Source organism: Ranitomeya variabilis, chromosome 2, assembly GCF_051348905.1.
Source record: "Ranitomeya variabilis isolate aRanVar5 chromosome 2, aRanVar5.hap1, whole genome shotgun sequence".
Lineage (NCBI taxonomy): Eukaryota > Metazoa > Chordata > Amphibia > Anura > Dendrobatidae > Ranitomeya > Ranitomeya variabilis.
The window spans coordinates 661,825,481-661,848,593 of NC_135233.1; positions in this window are offsets into that span (position 1 = coordinate 661,825,481).

Consider the following 23,113-nt stretch of genomic DNA (forward strand, 5'->3'; position numbering starts at 1 on the left):
TAATCATGTGTGTGTGTGTTTTTTAACCCTTTCCTACAATTGGATTAATAATGGATAGGTGTCATAATTGACGCCTCTCCATTATTAATCTGGCTTAATGTCACCTTCCAATAGCAAGGTGGCATTAACCCTTCATTACCCCATATCCCACCGCTACAGGGAGTGGGAAGAGAGTGGCCAAGTGCCAGAATTGGCGCATCTTCCAGATGTGCCGTTTCTGGGGTGGCTGGGGGCAGATGTTTTTAGCCACGGGGGGGGGGCCAATAACCATGGACCCTCTCCTGGCTATTAATATCTGCCCTCAGTCACTGGCTTTACCATTCTGGCGGAGAAAATTGCGCGGGAGCCCACGCCAATTTTTTCCGCCATTTAACCCTTTATTTCAGCAGCTACAGCGCTGAAATTTTGCACATACACACTACTAACATTAGTAATATGGAATATGCAAAAAAAAAGGGGATATGAGATGGTTTACTGTATGTAAACCATGTCTCATATCCTGTCGGGTTTGTGCAGGAGAAATTAAAAGCCGGCAATTGAATTACCGACTTTTCACTAACACCGCTGCGTATTTCTCGCAAGTCACACTGCTGGTCAGTGTGGAATCCGTATTTTTCACGCCCCCATAGACTTTCATTGGCGATTTTTTTGCGCAGTACGCTGACAAACGCAGCATGCTGCGATTTTGTACGGCCGTAGAAAGCCGTATAATACTGAACCGTAATATACGGCTAATAGGAGCAGCCCCATTGAGAATAATTGTGCCGTATGTTATGCGAGTTTTACGGACGTAGTTTCTGCGCTCTTACGTCCGTAAAACTCGCCAGTGTGACGCCGGCCTCAGGCTGCCGTCACACTAGCAGTATTTGGTCAGTATTTGTAAGCCAAAACCAGGAGTGGGCGCTAAATGCAGAAGTGGTGCATATGTTTCTATTATACTTTTCCTCTACCTGTTCCACTCCTGGTTTTGGCTTACAAATACTGATGTCAAATACTGACCAAATACTGCTAGTGTGACGGCAGCCTTAACATTCCTAGTACCAGGGAGATGTCACAGAGAAATCAAACCAAGCAAAAAAAGAGGGTACTCTTGGCCTGCCTAGTATTTAAGCACTTAGCGCCATCAACATACAGTAAGTTTTTTGAGATCAGCAAAGCCAGTTACTCTATGCCTAGCCCCCTCCAATCAATGCTTCCATTCCTCGAAAGCTGTCTTAACAGCCAAGAGCTATCGATCGCCTATATCATAGTTGGACTCGGATTGTGAAAATTTCCTATAAAAAAGCACAAGGATAAAAGTAATCATCCTTCTTCTGTGAAAGAACACCACCCATCACCACAGAAGAGGCAACTACCCCAACCACAAAAGACAAATCAACATTGGATTGACTGAGGACAGGAGCTTTAGAAAAGGCTGTCTTGAGAGCAGCAAAAGCATCAACAGCCTCAGTAAACCAAGAGAAAAAGTCAGTACCATTCTTGGTCATATCAGTAAGAGGTTTGACAATGACTAAGAAGTTCTTAATGAATTTACAATAATAATTAACAAAGCCTAAGGACCTCTGTAAAGCTTTAAGATTAGTAGGTTGTATGCAATCAAGGACGGCCTGTACCTTAACGGGATCCATCTAAAAATCTTGAGCAGGAACCAAATGACTCAAAAACTAAATCTGCTGCACCTTAAATTGACAGTTCTCTAGCTTTTCAAATAAATGATTGTCACAAAGAACTTTGAGCACCCATCGAACATTCCCCTAATGCTCCTCACGAAAAGCTGAGTAAAATCATGTCATCCAAGTATATCACTACAAATCTACTCAATAAAGAAGAAAAAATATAATTATTAAGTTCTGAAACACTGCTGGATCATTGGTCAAACTGAATGGTATCACCAAGTTTTCAAAGTGACCCTCGGGTGTATTGAAGGCAGTCTTCCACTCACCACCTAGGCGAACACGTATAAGTTTCTATGCCCCTCTCAGATCAAGTTTAGAAAACTTTTTGGCCCCGGCTAGTTGGTTAAACAGATCAGGAATAAGAGGTAGTGGGTAAAGATTACGTACAGTAATTTCTCTAAAATCCAAACACGTACACAACCTTCCATCTTTTTTCTTAACAAACAAAAATCCCACGGCAACTGGTGAAGTGGAATGCCTTATGTGATCCATGGAGAGAATCTTTTGAATGTACTCTTTCACGGCATCTCTTTCAGGAAGAGAGAGGTTAAACAGACGAGATTTAGGCAATTGGCCCCTGGTATAAATTCAAAGGCACAATCATATGACCTATGCGGGAGTAGTTCATATTTAGTCTCAGAAAAAACATCCTCAAAATCCTGAATAAAATCTGAAAGAAGAGATCTCATAGATGCCAGGGATTTAGATAAACAAAAAAAACAAAACTTCCCCCAAGACCTAACCTCACAATCTCCAAATCGATGGTAGGATTGTGTTTCACCAACCAGGGCGTATCCATTACAAACTTAGCTGGTGAGGAAGGAAACACGATGAATGAGACAGAAAGAGATACCAGAGTACATACTGCTAGAGAGTATGCCGCCTACTTAGCATATATAGCTGCACCCGAAAGATGATTGGGCAAACAAATGAATAAATGAAAAGACCTTTTAACCCAAAAAGTCTAAATCAAGGATAACAGACAATAAACACAAGGAGAAAAGGTATAACTGCTGTGGCTCAGCGGATAACGAAGCCTACCACAAAGCACAGGCTCAAGGGTTTGAACCAAAACACATGACACTCAGTTGATTTATGACCAGATTAAAGTCTAGTTAAACTTTGTGGCTTTAAATCAGCCGAAGGGAGATAGGAAAAGCAGAAATAAGAATTAAAAACTCTACTGTCAGAGTGAATTCACTAACAGATTATCACAGTTAATGGGCTTGTCCCGATTTCACGTCTATGTCTGAACCTACTGCTGTATCCTGTGCACTGGTCACTAGGTGGCAGCAGACTAACACTTTGGTTACTGCTGGATGTTGGACAGTGTGTGGGTGTTAAAGGGAATCTGTCACTTAATTTTGGGCCTATAAACTGCAGCCACCGCCATCAGGGTCTTATCCAGTGGCGTAACTACAAAGTTATGGGCCTCGGTGCGAACTTCCAAATGGGGCCCCCCTCCCGGGCCAGCCCCGGCCCCCCCCGGGCAGGCCCCACCCCCCCGGGCAGGCCCCCCCCGGGCAGGCCCCCCCCCTTCCCCTAGATACGCCTCGGACTGTTGCCGTGCAGGAGGAATCTCCTGCACTGCAACATGGTGTTGGGTGCCAGCACAGCCCGCACAGTGGTATATACAGCACAGCCCACACAGGGGTATATACAGCACAGCCCACACAGGGATACATAGAGCACAGCCCACACAGGGATACATAGAGCACAGACCACACAGGGATATATAGAGCACAGCCCACACAGAGATATATAGAGCACAGCCCACACAGGGATATATAGAGCACAGCCCACACAGGGATATATAGAGCACAGCCCGCACAGTGGTATATACAGCACAGCCCACACAGGGGTATATACAGCACAGCCCACACAGGGATACATAGAGCACAGCCCACACAGGGATATATAGAGCACAGCCCACACAGGGGTATATACAGCACAGCCCACACGTGACACAGGGATATATACAGGTCATAGATGCCGGTATATTTAAATGCGGCGGCGGCACTGGCGGGGGGAGGGGGAGGAACAGTGCAGCGGCTCCCATTGTCTCAGATATAGGTACAGCACCTACAATAACTCCAGACCAGAGCCGAATGATGTGACCACACAGGGGGTACACCCACAGGTCCAGGGTACTACATTACAGTGGGCTCAGACCTGAGCCATTACACTCTGTGCTGGGCATAGTACAGGGCACTGATCACTCAGGAGTCACCAGTATGAAGACCCCTAGTGATCACTGTGTCACATCAATTCCAGGACACCAGCCTTCTCGTGTCACCCATTAGCAGCTCACCCTGGCCCCCACACTGTGGAGGTGGCAGAGCAGTGAGCGGGCAGGTGACGGGATATACAGTGTGTGCCACCCAGCTCCTGTCACTGCCCGGCTGCGGACCACCTCCCCCCACTACAACCCGAACTTTTCCCCAGCACTCACTCATAGCTGGAACAGGACGCGGTCTCGACTGCTCCCTCCGTAACACTCCGGGACTCCCGGCACTGCACTACCCTAGTCGGACATCCCCGCTCCTCACACAGTCTTCCGGTCCACCCGCCTCACTGCTGGGGGCCAACTTCCGCATCGCACAGGAACAACGGCCCCACCCAGACATCACCAGGCGCGCCCACTGCCAAGGCAACGGCTCCTCCCATTGGCCCACTATTGGCACCGGCTGTTCTGACCTGTCGGCCCCGGGCCCCTGACCTGCTGGGCCCGGTCGCAATCGCGACCGCTGCGACCACGGTAGTTACGCCCCTGGTCTTATCTACAGCATTCTGTAATGCTGTAGATTAGCCCCCAATGTAACCTGATCCCTGATGTAACCACTGATCTGATATTGATTATCTATTTACATTTAGAAACTTCCACAAGATATTTCAGAGAAGAGCATCAGAAAGGAACTGATTTCTGAAGAATAGTGAGTGACCTATGAATAGCTACATGACCCAGTTTTAGTCAGCCTACATACATTGTAAAGAACTTTCAAATCATAGGCTAAGTGAGAAATGTAGAATTAATGTGTGGGCTGCAGTGTTAAATGATTGCTTTCATTCGCTTGGCTGTAGCCAGCTTACATAGCACTGCAGGAAATGCACAGAAGTCACAAAGCATAACGTTATTCTCTGTCATGCCGTTGTTACACCTAGTAATGATGAAGAGCGAGCAGCAGGGACAAGCCACCAAAGAAGGAAAATGATTTTTACTTTATTTTCTTGTTCTGTGGGTGAAAGCATAGAGTAATTGCCAGATAATGGAAATGGCAGAGGACATCCATATGTATCCTGTGTACCAAGGTGGACCCAAAATGTATTACATTCTATATATCAATTTTTTTTAACTTATTTATCATAAAAAATACATTGTTTACATTATAAAACTTTAAAGGGAACCTGTCATGTAGAAAAATAGCTATTTTTAGTGATTTTCAAGGTCCTACCTACTTATTGATGGATTGTACATGCCAGTAATATTTACATATGTATATAAAATAAAGTACCCCCTTCACTTTTTTGCCCTTCCCTCTCCCCCAACATTCCCTCCTCTGTTGTAAAAGGTTATAATGTTTCTCTATGTTCAAAATGTCAGCTGATTTGCTGAAATGAACCTTGTACTTTGACTGTAAGGCCGGAGTCACACTAGCGAGTTTTACGGACGTATGAGCGCAGAAAATACGTCCGTAAAACTCGCCAAACAAACGGCACAATTATTCTCAATGGGGCTGCTCCTATCAGCCGTATATTACGGTTCAGTATTATACGGCTTTCTACGGCCGTAGTAAATCGCAGCATGCTGCGTTTGTCAGCGTATTGCGCAAATAATACACCAATGAAAGTCTATGGGGGCGAGAAAAATACGGATTCCACACGGACCAGCAGTGTGACTTGCGAGAAATACGCACCGGTGTTAGTGAAAAGCCAGTAATTAAATTGCCGGCTTTTCATTTCTCCTTCCCCAACCCGACAGGATATGAGACATGGTTTACATACAGTAAACCATCTCATATCCCCTTTTTTTTTGCATATTCCACACTACTAATGTTAGTAGTGTGTATGTGCAAAATTTGGGTTCTGTAGCTGCTAAAATAAAGGGTTAAATGGCGGAAAAAATTGGCGTGGGCTCCCGCGCAATTTTCTCCGCCAGAGTGGTAAAGCCAGTGACTGATGGCAGATATTAATAGCCAGGAGAGGGTCCATGGTTATTGGCCCCCCCTGGCTACAAACATCTGCCCCCAGCAACCCCAGAAAAGGCACATCTGGAAGATGCGCCTATTCTGGCACTTGGCCACACTCTTCCCATTCCCGTGTAGCGGTGGGATATGGGGTAATGAAGGGGGGTGCTGCCTTATATACAGGATCTGGCTATGGGGGATGCTGCCTTATATACAGGATCTGCCTATTGGGGGGAGGGTGCTGCCTTATATACAGGATCTGCCTATTGGGGGAAGGGTGCTGCCTTATATACAGGATCTGCCTATTGGGGGTGCTGCCTTATATACAGGATCTGCCTATTGGGGGGTGCTGCCTTATATACAGGATCTGGCTATGGGGGGGTGCTGCCTTATATACAGGATCTGCCTATTGGGGGAGGGTGCTGCTTTATATACAGGATCTGCCTATTGGGGGAAGGTGCTGCCTTATATACAGGATCTGCCTATTGGGGGAGGGTGCTGCCTTATAAACAGGATCTGCCTATTGGGGGGTGTTGCCTTATATACAGGATCTGCCTATTGGGGGGTGACGCCTTATATACAGGATCTGCCTATTGGGGAGTGTTGCCTTATATACAGGATCTGCCTGTTGGGAGGTGCTGCCTTATATACAGGATCTGCCTATTGGGGGGTGCTGCCTTATATACAGGATCTGCCTGCTGAGTGTGACTCCAGCCTAAAGTTAAAAGTTTGAATAAAAAGATATGAATAAAAAAACAAAACCGCTGTTAACCTGCAGATATGGGGTTAATGTGCAGGTTAATAGCCTTCAACAGATGCTTCAGCCACCACACTGGAAGCCCAGCTACCTAGAGGGAATTAACTTTATTTCTCCCAGCAGGATCTGGCTTTCAGTCATAGACATGGTCGGTGCAACTTCAGTCACCTCCTGGTGGCCAAGAGGCTCGGCGCACCATTCCAGCCACTAATTTTGCATGCCCCTCGCATCTCTCTCCTGTGATTGACAGCAGTAGCATAGCTACCGGGGGTGGAGTGGGGGCGTAGGTGGTCATCGCCCCGGGCCCCGTGCTGTGAGGGGGCCCACCCGGAGCTACGCTACTGTAACTGCATCGGCACCGATGCAGTTACATTCTGCGGCAGAGCAGGGAGAATCAATCTCCCTGCTCTGCCGCTATGGGGCCCCTGAGCAGGCGGGGGGCCCGGTGCCAGCAATGGGCCCCCCGGCCATTATCGCAAGGTGAGCTGTATCGGCATCTAGTTGATACAGCTCACCGCATTGATGAGGGAAGGAGTGCTGCGCTGCGCTCCTTCTCCCATCATCCCCCACATTGACAGCGGGCACGATGACGTCACCGCCCGGCGCCCGCTGTCAGTAAATGAGCGGGAGCAGGGAGCGCTGCTGGAACAAGGAGGAAGAAAGGTGAGTATTTATTGTTTATTTGTAGGATCTGCCTATGGGGGGTGCCTTATATACAGGATCTGCCTATTGGGGGGATGCTGCCTTATATACAGGATCTGCCTATTGGGGGGTCCTGCCTTATATACAGGATCTGCCTATTGGGGTGGTGCTGCCTTATAAACAGGATCTGCCTATTGGGGGGTCCTGCCTTATATAGAGGATCTGCCTATTGGGGGGGTGCTGCCTTATATACAGGATCTGCCTATTGGGGGGATGCTGCCTTATATACAGGATCTGCCTATTGGGGGGGTGCTGCCTTATATACAGGATCTGCATATTGGGGGGGTGCTGCCTTATATACAGGATCTGCCTATTTGGGGGGGGGGTGCTGCCTCATATACAGTATCTGCCTATTGGGGGGTGCTGCCTTATATATAGGATCTGCCTATTGGGGGTGATGCCTTATATACAGGATCTGCCTATTGGGGGGATGCTGCCTTATATACAGGATCTGCCTATTGGGGGCTGCTGCCTTATATACAGGATCTGCCTATTGGGGGGCTGCTGCCTTATATACATGATCTGCCTATTTGGGGGGGGGGTGCTGCCTCATATACAGTATCTGCCTATTGGGGGGTGCTGCCTTATATATAGGATCTGCCTATTGGGGGTGATGCCTTATATACAGGATCTGCCTATTTGGGGGGGGTGCTGCCTCATATACAGTATCTGCCTATTGGGGGGTGCTGCCTTATATATAGGATCTGCCTATTGGGGGTGATGCCTTATATACAGGATCTGCCTATTGGGGGGATGCTGCCTTATATACAGGATCTGCCTATTGGGAGCTGCTGCCTTATATACAGGATCTGCCTATTGGGGGGCTGCTGCCTTATATACAGGATCTGCCTATTGGGGGGATGCTGCCTTATATACAGGATCTGCCTATTGGGGGGGTGCTGCCTTATATACAGGATCTGCCTATTGGGGGTGCTGCCTTATATACAGGATCTGCCTATTGGGGGGGTGCTGCCTTATATACAGGATCTGCCTATTGGGGAGTGCTGCCCTATATATAGTATCTGCCTATAGGGGGTGATGCCTTATATACAGGATCTGCCTATTGGGGGGGTGCTGCCTTATATACAGGATCTGCCTATTGGGGGGTGCTGCCTTATATACAGGATCTGCCTATTGGGGTGTGCTGCCTTATATACAGGATCTGCCTATTGGGGGGGGTGCTGCCTTATACAGGATCTGCCTATTGGGGGGTGCTGCCTTATATACAGGATCTGCCTATTGGGGGGGTGCTGCCTTATATACAGGATCTGCCTATTGGGGGGTGCTGCCTTACATACAGGATCTGCATATTGGGGGGGTGCTGCCTTATATACAGGATCTGCCTATTTGGGGGGGTGCTGCCTTATATGCAAGATCTGCCTATGGGGGGGTGCTGCCTTACATTCAGGATCTGCCTATGGGGAGTGCCTTATATACAGGATCTGCCTATTGGGGGGGTGCTGCCTTATATACAGGATCTGCCTATTGGGGGGTGCTGCCTTATATACAGGATCTGCCTATTGGGGGGGTACTGCCTTATATACAGGATCTGCCTATTGGGGGGTGCTGCCTTATATACAGGATCTGGCTATGGGGGATGCTGCCTTATATACAGGATCTGCCTATTGGGGGGAGGGTGCTGCCTTATATACAGGATCTGCCTATTGGGGGAAGGGTGCTGCCTTATATACAGGATCTGCCTATTGGGGGCTGCCTTATATACAGGATCTGCCTATTGGGGGGTGCTGCCTTATATACAGGATCTGGCTATGGGGGGGTGCTGCCTTATATACAGGATCTGCCTATTGGGGGAGGGTGCTGCTTTATATACAGGATCTGCCTATTGGGGGAAGGTGCTGCCTTATATACAGGATCTGCCTATTGGGGGAGGGTGCTGCCTTATAAACAGGATCTGCCTATTGGGGGGTGTTGCCTTATATACAGGATCTGCCTATTGGGGGGTGACGCCTTATATACAGGATCTGCCTATTGGGGAGTGTTGCCTTATATACAGGATCTGCCTGTTGGGAGGTGCTGCCTTATATACAGGATCTGCCTATTGGGGGGTGCTGCCTTATATACAGGATCTGCCTATTGGGGGGTGCTGCCCTATATACAGGATCTGCCTATTGGGGGGTGCTGCCTTATATACAGGATCTGCCTATTAGGGGGTGCTGCCTTGTATATAGGATCTGCCTATTGGGGGGTGCTGCCTTATATACAGGATCTGCCTATGGTGGTGCTGCCTTATATACAGGATCTGCCTATGGTGGGTGCTGCCTTATATACAGGATCTGCCTATGGGGTGCTGCCTTATATACAGGATCTGCCTATGGGGATGCTGCATTATATATAGGATGTTCCTATGGGGGGTGCTGCCTTATATACAGGATCTGCCTATGGGGGTGCTGCCTTATATACAGGATCTGCCTATGGGGGAGCTGCCTTATACTATAGGATCTGCCAATGGGAGGGTGCTGCCTTATACTACGGGATCTTCCTTTGGGGGTGTTGCTTAATACTACAGGGTCTGCCTTTGGGGATACTGTCTTATACTACAGGGTCTGCCTATGGTGTGCTGCCTTATACTATAGGGTCTGTCTATGGGGTACTGTCTTATACTAGAGGGTCTGCCAATAGGGGTGCTGTCTTATACTACAGGGTCTGCCTATGGGGTACTGTCTTATACTACAGGGTCTGCCGATAGGAGTGCTGTCTTATACTACAGGGTCTGCCAATGGGGGTGCTACTTTATACAACAGGGTCTGCCTATAGGGGTACTGTCTTATACTACAGGGTCTGCCTATGGGGGTGCTACCTTGTATTATATTGAGGACTATCTGGCATATGTGGGGATTACAGTGAAGGGGCATCATACAGTGTGGGGATTACAGTGAGAGGGCCATCATACAGTGTTGGAGCTATCAAACAGTTTGGAGGCTAGTAAGTGGTCAGTATACTGTGTGGGTGGTACTATACAGTTAGGGGGCATTATACTGTGCATAGAAGAGCTGTACAGGGGGTGACTCAGGACATTATTAAATGTTAGCACTTATTGTTATAGGGGAACTCAGGTTACTGTGACTATCAAAGGGGCACACAGGGCAATATTACTTTCTAGGGGGCAAAATGTGGGCACTGTTTTCTGGGCACTTGCACCCAACATTACTTTAGAGGGTACAGAGAACCACACAGCAGGTGCAGTAATAGGGACACATACAGCAGCAGCGGCTCAGTATCGGGGTATCAGGTGCAGTAATAGGGACACACACGGCAGCAGCAGCTCAGTATTGGGGTATCAGGTGCAGTAATAGGGACACATATGGCAGCAGCGGCTCAGTATTGGGGTATCAGGTGCAGTAATAGGGATACATATGGCAGCAGCAGCTCAGTATTGGGGTATCAGGGGCAGTAATAGGGACACATACGGCAGCAGCGGCTCAATATTGGGGCATCAGGGGCAGTAATAGGGACACATACGGCAGCAGAGGCTCAGTATTGGAGTATCAGCAGGATGAGGAGTTTGTGCAGGTTGGAGATAGATGGTGATGGAGCTGGAATATGAGAAGTGAAACGTGTCTTTGTTGTATTCTCTGTAGCCGAGTTGTGCCTGGAAGAAGTTGTCATGTCGGTCAGGGCCAGATGGAAAAGACGTGAAAAGTGAACGATTCCATCATAAAGGACGTCAGCGGTAAGACATTATCTGTAACTGTGCTGTGATCTCTCATATGTTCTGTAGGGCTGGTATCTACCACTGACCATATGGCGGTAATATCCATGTTGGTCTTTATATAGAGATTATCTTCAATAATAGCGCGGTCATCTGCTGAGGTTCTCCTCCACTATTAGAGCACGTCACCCAGTTATAATTAAGGTTACCTGGTTAGGGGCCCAGTCAGAAGCTTCGCCCCCCCCCCATGAACCTAAACCCTCTGATTGATAGTGCTGGCTTACAAGTAGCAATCACAACCTGAAGAGAGGGAGATGTGGAATGCAAAATCAGTGGGCGGGACAGTGCACTGACCCTCTTGGCCACACCAAGACTACATCAAGCACCCTAGTTGGCATGTTTGATAAAACTTCAGTTTCTGAAGATGGGAGGCAACGAATAGATCACTAAAACTGCAAATTTTACAGCGGCTATAAACCCTACATGGCTCATGTGGTCAATTTGGGCTGACAGACTCCCTTTAACCCCTTCACGACATATGTAGAACTTATATGTCATATGTTGAGCCCTTACTTTGATGCGGGATCACTGCTGTGTATAGCACAAGCGGTCATATGATCGCAGGTTCAAGTACCCTAAGGGTACGTGTCCACGTTCAGGATGGCCGGCGGTTTCGTCGGAGCGGCAAACCCGCTCGGCGCTAAGCCCCGCCCCCTTCTGGGACGCGATGATGCCGGATGTGTTCATTGCACACATCCGGGATCATCGCACCCCACGCATAGGGCCCTGTGTTATTCCTTGCGGTGGCACAGCGTCGCTGCAAGGAACACGGACATGCTGCGATCTTAAAAGACGCGCAGCATGTCCGGAGTTGCAGAGCCGACAGATGCGTGTTAACACGCATAGTGGAGATAGGATTTGATAAAATCCCCCCCACTATGCTGGAACATCTGGACGCTGCGTGTTTGACGCTGCGGCTCTGTGCAGCGTCAAACACGCAGCGTTTCCTGAACGTGGACACATACCCTAATGGGACTAACAATACAGTAATAAGTGAAAAAAATGTTCTTAAAAACATGATCTAAAAAATGTAAAAGTTCAAATCATCCCCATATGCCCCACTAAAAATAGCTCTATTAAAAAAAAAAAAAACATCTACCCCAAAATGGTATAGCATCATATCCTGAAAATGCCCCACGCACACATAAATACAAACTGTATATGCCGTACGCACCACACACACACACACACACACACACGCTGTATACGCTGTTCGCACCACATACACATACACACACTGTATATGCCGTACGCAGCCTCTTGCGTGGTACCACCAGCGGAACACCATCGCGAACACACCACCACATGGATCAGCCAAATGATTCACTGACTGCCGCCATCTTTGTACAGGAGGAGCGCATGCGCAGTTTTAATGTGACTGCTGCTATCTGTCTGCAAAAAGATGGCGTCGGTCTGATTTACTGCACCTGCGCAAATTCCGTGCAAGCGCAGTAAATCGTTCTGCTGATCCCGGCGGCAGAGAACACATGAGAGAAGACAGCACAGTAGAGAGAGTGAGAGACCAGAAAAGGGGGAGAGCACATGTGGTACACAGGTCAAAGAAGAGATGACAAGAGAGGAGAAGACAGCAGATGGGGGAGAGAAAAAGCGCACAAGGGTGAGAGAGACAGAGCAAAGGAGGGAGACAGCTCAAGCGGGACAGCAAATGAGGGCAGAACGTAGCACAGGAAGGAGAAAGACAGCAGACAAGGGGATAGCACAAGGGGCAGACAGGTCAAAGAAGAGAGCACAGATGGGAGAAGTCAGCACATGGGGGGAGAGAGTGGATAGGTGGGTGAGCACATGGGGGGAGAGATTGTCAACACTGCAAAACCTGCCCCCATCGTGACAATACCGCCCTCCTGATGCAATAGCATCGGGCCTCCATCTAGCGTTAAATATGTTCTAAATGTACCTTAAGAATATCAGCACAGTTCTTATTGCAATCAAGTGACGCTCATTCCTCTCTTCTAGTGACACAACCAATCACGTGTTGTACATTCATCATGTGATCATTTTTCCTGCTCATTTCTTCTAGAAACTGATCCTTACTTATCGGTGGTGCAATCCTTTTCCTAACAACAACACAGCACAATGCATACTATTATATAAACTAAATTACAAATCTTTAAAGTAAACACTTCAAAACCCTGTGCTCAAAAACCATTAGGGTATGTTTCCACATGCCGGATTTACAGCGGATTGGACGCTGTGTACAGCTGCAGCGTCCAATGTGCAGCGTCCAGATGTTACAGCATAGTGTAGGGGATTTTATGAAATCCCGTCTCCGCCATGTGCGCACGGCCACATCCGGCGGCCCTGCGTATCCGGACATGCGGCACATCTTTATAAACCTCAGCATGTCTATTTATCTTGCTGATACGCTCCGTCTCCGCAAGATAAATATACACAGTCTATTACGATGCGGTGATTCTGCATGTGTTCAATGAACACATCCGGAATCACCGCACGTACAACAGGGGGTGGCGCTTTGGGCGGAGCGGAGTATCCGGTGCGTCCAAAGCGCAGCCATTCTGGAAAGTGCAAACATACCCTAATACTGCAAATATAAATGTAACAAAGCAATGTATGTAATAAATAAACTTTTTTAACCCTTTAGTAACCGGGCCAATTTTTACAATTTTGACCACTGTCACTTTATGAGGTAATAACTCTGGAACACTTCAATGGATCCCGGTGATTCTGAGACTGTTTTTTCCTGGCATATTGTACTTTATGTTATTGGTAAAATTTCTTCGATATGACTTGCGTTTATCTATGGAAAAAATGGAAATTTGGCAAAAAATTTGAAAATTTTGCAATTTTCATACTTTTAATTTGTGTGCCCTTAAATCATTTCCCACATGTCATCTTTACATCAGCACAATTTTGGAAACACATTTTTTTTCTGTTAGGAATTATAAGGGTTTAAAGTTGACCAGCGATTTCTCATTTTTCCAACGAAATTTACAAAACCATTTTTTTAGGGATCATCTTACATTTGAAGTGAGTTTGGGGGGTCAATATGACAGAAAAAACCGAAATTGACACTATTCTAAAAACTGCACCCCTCAGGGTGCGCAAACCCACCTTCAATAAGTTTATTAACTCTTCAGGTGCTTCACGAGAACTAAAGCAACGTGGTATGGAAAAATTAACATTTAAATTTTTTCACAAAACATTTACTTCAGACCCAAACTTTTTTTTATTTTCACAAGGGTATCAGGAGAAAATGGACCAAAAAATTTCTTGTGCAATTTCTTCTGAGTACTCCGATACCCCATATGTGGGGGAAAGCCACTGTTTGGTAGGCAGGGCATGGCAGGGCTCAGAAGGGAGGGAGCACCGTTTAACGTTTTGAACGCAAAATTGTCTGGAATCGATGGCGGCACCATGTCGCATTTGGAGACCCCCTGATTTGCCTAAACAGTGGAAACCCCCAATTTTAACTCCAACCCTAACACAGCCCTAAACCCAACCATAACCCCAACACACCCACAACTGTAATCCCAACCCTAATCCCAACCTCAACCCTAACCCCAACAAAACCCTAACCACAACCCTAAGCCGAACCCTAACCATAACACCACTCTAAGCCCAACACCACCCTGTTATGGTTCTCAATGGCAAGAGAACATAGCCCAGCAAACATATGAACTAGCTCTTGGAAGGATGGAAACTAAACTGACCATGAACTAAACCTGCCGCACAACTAACAGTAGCCGGGTAGCGTAGCCTGCGTTTTATCCCTAGACGCCCAGCGCCGGCCGGAGGACTAACTAATCCTGGCAGAGGAAAATATAGTCCTGGCTCACCTCTAGAGAAATTTCCCCGAAAGGCAGACAGAGGCCCCCACAAATATTGGCGGTGATTTTAGATGAAATGACAAACGTAGTATGAAAATATTTAGCAAAATTGAGGTCCGCTTACTAGATAGCAGGAAGACAGAAAGGGCACTTTCATGGTCAGCTGAAAACCCTATCAAAATACCATCCTGAAATTACTTTAAGACTCTAGTATTAACTCATAACATCAGAGTGGCAATTTCAGATCACAAGAGCTTTCCAGACACAGAAACGAAACTACAGCTGTGAACTGGAACAAAATGCAAAAACAAACAAGGACTAAGTCCAACTTAGCTGGGAGTTGTCTAGCAGCAGGAACATGCACAGAAAGGCTTCTGATTACAATGTTGACCGGCATGGAAGTGACAGAGGAGCAAGGCTAAATAGCGACTCCCACATCCTGATGGAAACAGGTGAACAGAGAGGATGATGCACACCAGTCCAACTCCACCAGTGGCCACCGGGGGAGCCCAAAATCCAATTTCACAACAGTACCCCCCCTCAAGGAGGGGGCACCGAACCCTCACCAGAACCACCAGGGCGATCAGGATGAGCCCTATGAAAGGCACGGACCAAATCGGAGGCATGAACATCAGAGGCAGTCACCCAAGAATTATCCTCCTGACCGTATCCCTTCCATTTGACCAGATACTGGAGTTTCCGTCTGGAAACACGGGAGTCCAAGATTTTTTCCACAACGTACTCCAACTCGCCCTCAACCAACACCGGAGCAGGAGGCTCAACGGAAGGCACAACCGGTACCTCATACCTGCGCAATAATGACCGATGAAAAACATTATGAATAGAAAAAGATGCAGGGAGGTCCAAACGGAAGGACACAGGGTTAAGAATCTCCAATATCTTGTACGGGCCGATGAACCGAGGCTTAAACTTGGGAGAAGAAACCCTCATAGGGACAAAACGAGAAGACAACCACACCAAGTCCCCAACACAAAGCCGAGGACCAACCCGACGCCGGCGGTTGGCAAAAAGCTGAGTCTTCTCCTGGGACAACTTCAAATTGTCCACTACCTGCCCCCAAATCTGATGCAACCTCTCCACCACAGCATCCACTCCAGGACAATCCGAAGATTCCACCTGACCAGAAGAAAATCGAGGATGAAACCCCGAATTACAGAAAAAGGGAGACACCAAGGTGGCAGAACTGGCCCGATTATTGAGGGCAAACTCCGCTAAAGGCAAAAAAGCAACCCAATCATCCTGATCTGCAGACACAAAACACCTCAAATATGTCTCCAAGGTCTGATTCGTCCGCTCGGTCTGGCCATTAGTCTGAGGATGGAAAGCAGACGAGAAAGACAAATCTATGCCCATCCTAGCACAGAATGCTCGCCAAAATCTAGACACGAATTGGGTACCTCTGTCAGAAACGATATTCTCCGGAATACCATGCAAACGGACCACATTTTGAAAAAACAGAGGAACCAACTCGGAAGAAGAAGGCAACTTAGGCAGGGGAACCAAATGGACCATCTTAGAGAAACGATCACACACCACCCAGATGACAGACATCTTCTGAGAAACAGGAAGATCCGAAATAAAATCCATCGAGATGTGCGTCCAGGGCCTCTTTGGGATAGGCAAGGGCAACAACAATCCACTAGCCCGAGAACAACAAGGCTTGGCCCGAGCACAAACGTCACAAGACTGCACGAAGCCTCGCACATCTCGAGACAGGGAAGGCCACCAGAAGGACCTTGCCACCAAATCCCTGGTACCAAAGATTCCAGGATGACCTGCCAACGCAGGAGAATGAACCTCAGAAATGACTTTACTGGTCCAATCATCAGGAACAAACAGTCTACCAGGTGGGCAACGATCAGGTCTATCCGCCTGAAACTCCTGCAAGGCCCGCCGCAGGTCTGGAGAAACGGCAGACAATATCACTCCATCCTTAAGGATACCTGTAGGTTCAGAATTACCAGGGGAGTCAGGCTCAAAACTCCTAGAAAGGGCATCCGCCTTAACATTCTTAGAACCCGGCAGGTAGGACACCACAAAATTAAACCGAGAGAAAAACAACGACCAGCGCGCCTGTCTAGGATTCAGGCGTCTGGCGGACTCAAGATAAATTAGATTTTTGTGGTCAGTCAATACCACCACCTGATGTCTAGCCCCCTCAAGCCAATGACGCCACTCCTCAAAAGCCCACTTCATGGCCAAAAGCTCCCGATTACCAACATCATAATTCCGCTCGGCGGGCGAAAATTTACGCGAGAAAAAAGCACAAGGTCTCATCACGGAGCAATCGGAACTTCTCTGCGACAAAACCGCCCCAGCTCCGATTTCAGAAGCGTCGACCTCAACCTGAAAAGGAAGAGCAACATCAGGCTGACGCAACACAGGGGCGGAAGAAAAGCAGCGCTTAAGCTCCCGAAAGGCCTCCACAGCAGCAGGGGACCAATCAGCAACATCAGCACCCTTCTTAGTCAAATCAGTCAATGGTTTAACAACATCAGAAAAACCAGCAATAAATCGACGATAAAAGTTAGCAAAGCCCAAAAATTTCTGAAGACTCTTAAGAGAAGAGGGTTGCGTCCAATCACAAATAGCCTGAACCTTGACAGGATCCATCTCGATGGAAGAGGGGGAAAAAATATATCCCAAAAAGGAAATCTTTTGAACCCCAAAAACGCACTTAGAACCCTTCACACACAAGGAATTAGACCGCAAAACCTGAAAAACCCTCCTGACCTGCTGGACATGAGAGTCCCAGTCATCCGAAAAAATCAAAATATCATCCAGATACACAATCATAAATTTATCCAAATAATCACGGAAAATGTCATGCATAAAGGACTGAAAGACTGAAGGGGCATTTGAAAGACCAAAAGGCATCACCAAATACTCAAAGTGGCCCTCGGGCGTATTAAATGCGGTTTTCCACTCATCCCCCTGCTTAATTCGCACCAAATTATACGCCCCACGAAGATCTATCTTAGAGAACCACTTGGCCCCCTTTATGCGAGCAAACAAATCAGTCAGCAGTGGCAACGGATATTGATATTTAACCGTGATTTTATTCAAAAGCCGATAATCAATGCACGGCCTCAAAGAGCCATCTTTCTTAGCCACAAAGAAAAAACCGGCTCCTAAGGGAGATGACGAAGGACGAATATGTCCCTTTTCCAAGGACTCCTTTATATATTCTCGCATAGCAGCATGTTCAGGCACAGACAGATTAAATAAACGACCCTTAGGGTATTTACTACCCGGAATCAAATCTATGGCACAATCGCACTCCCGGTGCGGAGGTAATGAACCAAGCTTAGGTTCTTCAAAAACGTCACGATATTCAGTCAAGAATTCAGGAATCTCAGAGGGAATAGATGATGAAATGGAAACCACAGGTACGTCCCCATGCGTCCCCTTACATCCCCAGCTTAACACAGACATAGCTTTCCAGTCAAGGACTGGGTTATGAGATTGCAGCCATGGCAATCCAAGCCCCAACACATCATGTAGGTTATACAGCACAAGAAAGCGAATAATCTCCTGGTGATCCGGATTAATCCGCATAGTTACTTGTGTCCAGTATTGTGGTTTATTGCTAGCCAATGGGGTGGAGTCAATCCCCTTCAGGGGTATAGGAGTTTCAAGAGGCTCCAAATCATACCCACAGCGTTTGGCAAAGGACCAATCCATAAGACTCAAAGCGGCGCCAGAGTCGACATAGGCATCCGCGGTAATAGATGATAAAGAACAAATCAGGGTCACAGATAGAATAAACTTAGACTGTAAAGTGCCAATTGAAACAGACTTATCAAGCTTCTTAGTACGCTTAGAGCATGCTGATATAACATGAGTTGAATCACCGCAATAGAAGCACAACCCATTTTTTCGTCTAAAATTCTGCCGTTCACTTCTGGACAGAATTCTATCACATTGCATATTCTCTGGCGTCTTCTCAGTAGACACCGCCAAATGGTGCACAGGTTTGTGCTCCCGCAGACGCCTATCGATCTGGATAGCCATTGTCATGGACTCATTCAGACCCGCAGGCACAGGGAACCCCACCATAACATCCTTAATGGCATCAGAGAGACCCTCTCTGAAATTCGCCGCCAGGGCGCACTCATTCCACTGAGTAAGCACAGCCCATTTACGGAATTTCTGGCAGTATATTTCAGCTTCGTCTTGCCCCTGAGATAGGGACATCAAGGCCTTTTCCGCCTGAAGTTCTAACTGAGGTTCCTCATAAAGCAACCCCAAGGCCAGAAAAAACGCATCCACATTGAGCAACGCAGGATCCCCTGGAGCCAATGCAAAAGCCCAATCCTGAGGGTCGCCCCGGAGCAAGGAAATCACAATCCTGACCTGCTGAGCAGGATCTCCAGCAGAGCGAGATTTCAGGGACAAAAACAACTTGCAATTATTTTTGAAATTTTGAAAGCAAGATCTATTCCCCGAGAAAAATTCAGGCAAAGGAATTCTAGGTTCAGATATAGGAACATGAACAACAAAATCTTGTAAGTTTTGAACTTTCGTGGTGAGATTATTCAAACCTGCAGCTAAACTCTGAATATCCATTTTAAACAGGTGAACACAGAGCCATTCCAGAATTAGAAGGAGAGAGAGAGAGAAAGGCTGCAATATAGGCAGACTTGCAAGAGATTCAATTACAAGCACACTCAGAACTGAGAAAAAAAAAAAAAAACCTTCAGCAGACTTCTCTTTTCTCTCCTTTCTCTGTCAATTAATTTAACCCTTTTAGGCCGGTCAAACTGTTATGGTTCTCAATGGCAAGAGAACATAGCCCAGCAAACATACGAACTAGCTCTTGGAAGGATGGAAACTAAACTGACCATGAACTAAACCTGCCGCACAACTAACAGTAGCCGGGTAGCGTAGCCTGCGTTTTATCCCTAGACGCCCAGCGCCGGCCGGAGGACTAACTAATCCTGGCAGAGGAAAATATAGTCCTGGCTCACCTCTAGAGAAATTTCCCCGAAAGGCAGACAGAGGCCCCCACAAATATTGGCGGTGATTTTAGATGAAATGACAAACGTAGTATGAAAATAGGTTTAGCAAAATTGAGGTCCGCTTACTAGATAGCAGGAAGACAGAAAGGGCACGTTCATGGTCAGCTGAAAACCCTATCAAAATACCATCCTGAAATTACTTTAAGACTCTAGTATTAACTCATAACATCAGAGTGGCAATTTCAGATCACAAGAGCTTTCCAGACACAGAAACGAAACTACAGCTGTGAACTGGAACAAAATGCAAAAACAAACAAGGACTAAGTCCAACTTAGCTGGGAGTTGTCTAGCAGCAGGAACATGCACAGAAAGGCTTCTGATTACAATGTTGACTGGCATGGAAGTGACAGAGGAGCAAGGCTAAATAGCGACTCCCACATCCTGATGGAAACAGGTGAACAGAGAGGATGATGCACACCAGTCCAACTCCACCAGTGGCCACCGGGGGAGCCCAAAATCCAATTTCACAACACCACCCTAACCCCAACACCACAACCGTAACCCCAACACAACTCTAACCTCAATACAACCCTAACCCCAACACAACCCTAACCCCAACACAACACTAACCCCAACACAACCCTAACCCCAACACAACTCTTACCCCAACATAACCCTTGCCACAGCTCTATCCCCAACCCTATCTCTAACTGCAAAGAATGGAAAAAAATAAAAAAAAATGTATTATTTTTATCTAACTAAGAGGGTGACAAAGGGGGGGTCTATCACAGTGGTCAAAATGAACCAATAGGAAAAATCTCCTATTGTTGCCGAATACCGGCCAGCAGATCTTGGCGGGAGCACTGCCCTTGCGTCCCCCATTTTTTCCAGGAAGATGACGCAAAGGGTCGGGAGATGGAGCAGGAGGGTCCTGGGATGGCGGAGGTACCGGGGGTGTTCAAAGGACCCCATTTCTCTCTCCTTTGGTATGCTAGCTCATGTCAGAGGAGAGAGAAATTAATGGAAAAGCGGACATCTTTTGTGATTGCAATTATTCGGTAAAAACCGACCCGAATTATGTTCTCCGGGGTCTCGGCTATCCCGGGGCGCTATATACTTATTTCTCAGAGGCATTAAAAAGCAGCACTGAGGAATAAGGCCCCTTAAAGGGAACCAGTCAGCAGGATTGTGCACAGTAACCTACAGGCAGTGTCAAGTCTGCACCATTATACTGATTAAAATGATACCTTGATTGATGAAATCCATCTTGAGGTTGTTGTTTAATCTTTATTTTCAGTTTTGAGTTAATGATATGCTCGTGTCTGTTGGGCGGCCTGAGAGGGGTATTCATGTGGTGCTCTGATTAGCTATTCATAATGCAGACTGCTGACAGGTCACTGATCTCTCACTGACCTGCCCCCTAGTTTGCATAATGAATGCCTGTACATACTGAAGAAAAAAAAATCGCTTCTGTAGGCAGGTGCTGCCCATGGCACCTGGTCTGCAGCATAATCACATGTTTAATGTCCTAGTAATAACTATTCTTGATGCTATTGAACAAGTAAAAAATAAAAAAATACAAATTTGAACATGGCGCCTGCGCAGTAGCAGCTATTGGTATGTATAGAGATCTGATAGCTACTATTGGGCAGGCGCCAGCAGCATCATCTGGCTGGAGAAGAAAAAAAAGTTTCCTCCTCCAAGATGGTGCCGCCCGTGCCTGCGCAGTAGCAGTTCTCGGAGACCATACATTGAATTGCGCAGCGCCATGTCAGCACACATAAAGAACCTGCAGATTATATATTTTATAACCACTGTAGCATGGCTAAAGGGTGTGTAGTCGACGGGAGGTATGTGCCACATAAGTGCCTTGTTGCTGTAATGTAGCCCGGAGTATTTCTTTGTTGTATATAACCATGTATATATGTGTGTTCCAGGACCTGTGGTGATGTCAGACCACATGGCTAATCATGTGATGGGTTACTGGGTGTGGTTAGCTCTATATAGGACAGGCAAATGCTTAACACAGGGGATATGTGTGGAGCTGCTAGCCTCCAGAGTGTGTTAAAGTTCTAGGTCTGAGCCTGAAAGACTGGACACATTGTTTTTCCTTTTCCTGAACTAAAGGCTATTTGTTTGCTGTTATTTTGCCACGTGGTTTATGATGTAATAAACCTATGAACTTTTAAAGGAACGTGCCTCCTGAAGTGTCAGCCATCGCACCTGAGTGAGTGAAATCCCTACAATTGGTGGAGAATGCGGGCAGCGTTCCCAGCGGAGACGAAAAGTCTGTTATTGAATGTCCTGGGTCAAGTCTGTTGTAAGCCAGCCGGGGAAAATGGAGGAACTGCTGAAACACTTGGTCCAGTTGCAGTCACAGCAGCAAGAGGCTAACAGGCTGTTGGTGCAGCAGATACAACAGAGCCAGCAGGAGCAACGGCAGCAGATGCAACAGAACCAGCAGGAGCAACGGCAGCAGATGCAACAAAACCAGCAGGAGCAACGGCAGCAGATGCAGCTTCTGGCAACCGCAATCCAGGGCAAGATGAGTGCCCCAACCCCAGGTTTGGCTGATGACACCCACGTCCGGAAGACGGTAAGACGCGCATTGCAGAAAATGACCCCCGGGGATGATGTTGAGGCCTTCCTGATGGTATTTGAGAGGGTCGCTGAGAGGGAAAAACTCCTGCCAGAGCAGTGGGCAGAGGTACTGGCGCCATACCTGACGGGAGAACCCCAGAAGGCGTACTATGTTTTGACCTTGCAGGATGCCAAAGAGTATCACAAATTGAAAGCCGAGGTTCTAGCACGTTTGGGGGTGACACTGACTGTTAGGGCACAGCGAGTTCACTCCTGGGCTTATCACCGGGACAAACCGCCTCGCTCCCAAATGTTTGACCTGTTGCACCTGGTCCAGAAATGGCTGCAGCCAGAGTCCTCTACGCCTGCACAGATGGTAGAACGAGTGATGATGGATCGGTTTGTGCATTCCCTCCCGAGGTCCATACAGACTTGGGTTGCCCAGGGTGATCCCCAGAATGCCGACGAACTGATCGGACTGGTCGAGAGATACCAAGGGTTTGAAGGCTCCTCCGGGAGACAACCCATGCCGTACTGGGGGTCCCAGAAGGGAGCGGAGTCCCAAAAAGGGGTGGTGTGTCCAAGGTCACAAAGGGCGGGGGAGGTGGTGCCCAAGGTCCCTACGGGTGATATTATTTGTTGGAGGTGCCACGGGCCAGGACATATAGCTGCCCGTTGTTCCCAGACCACTGAGCA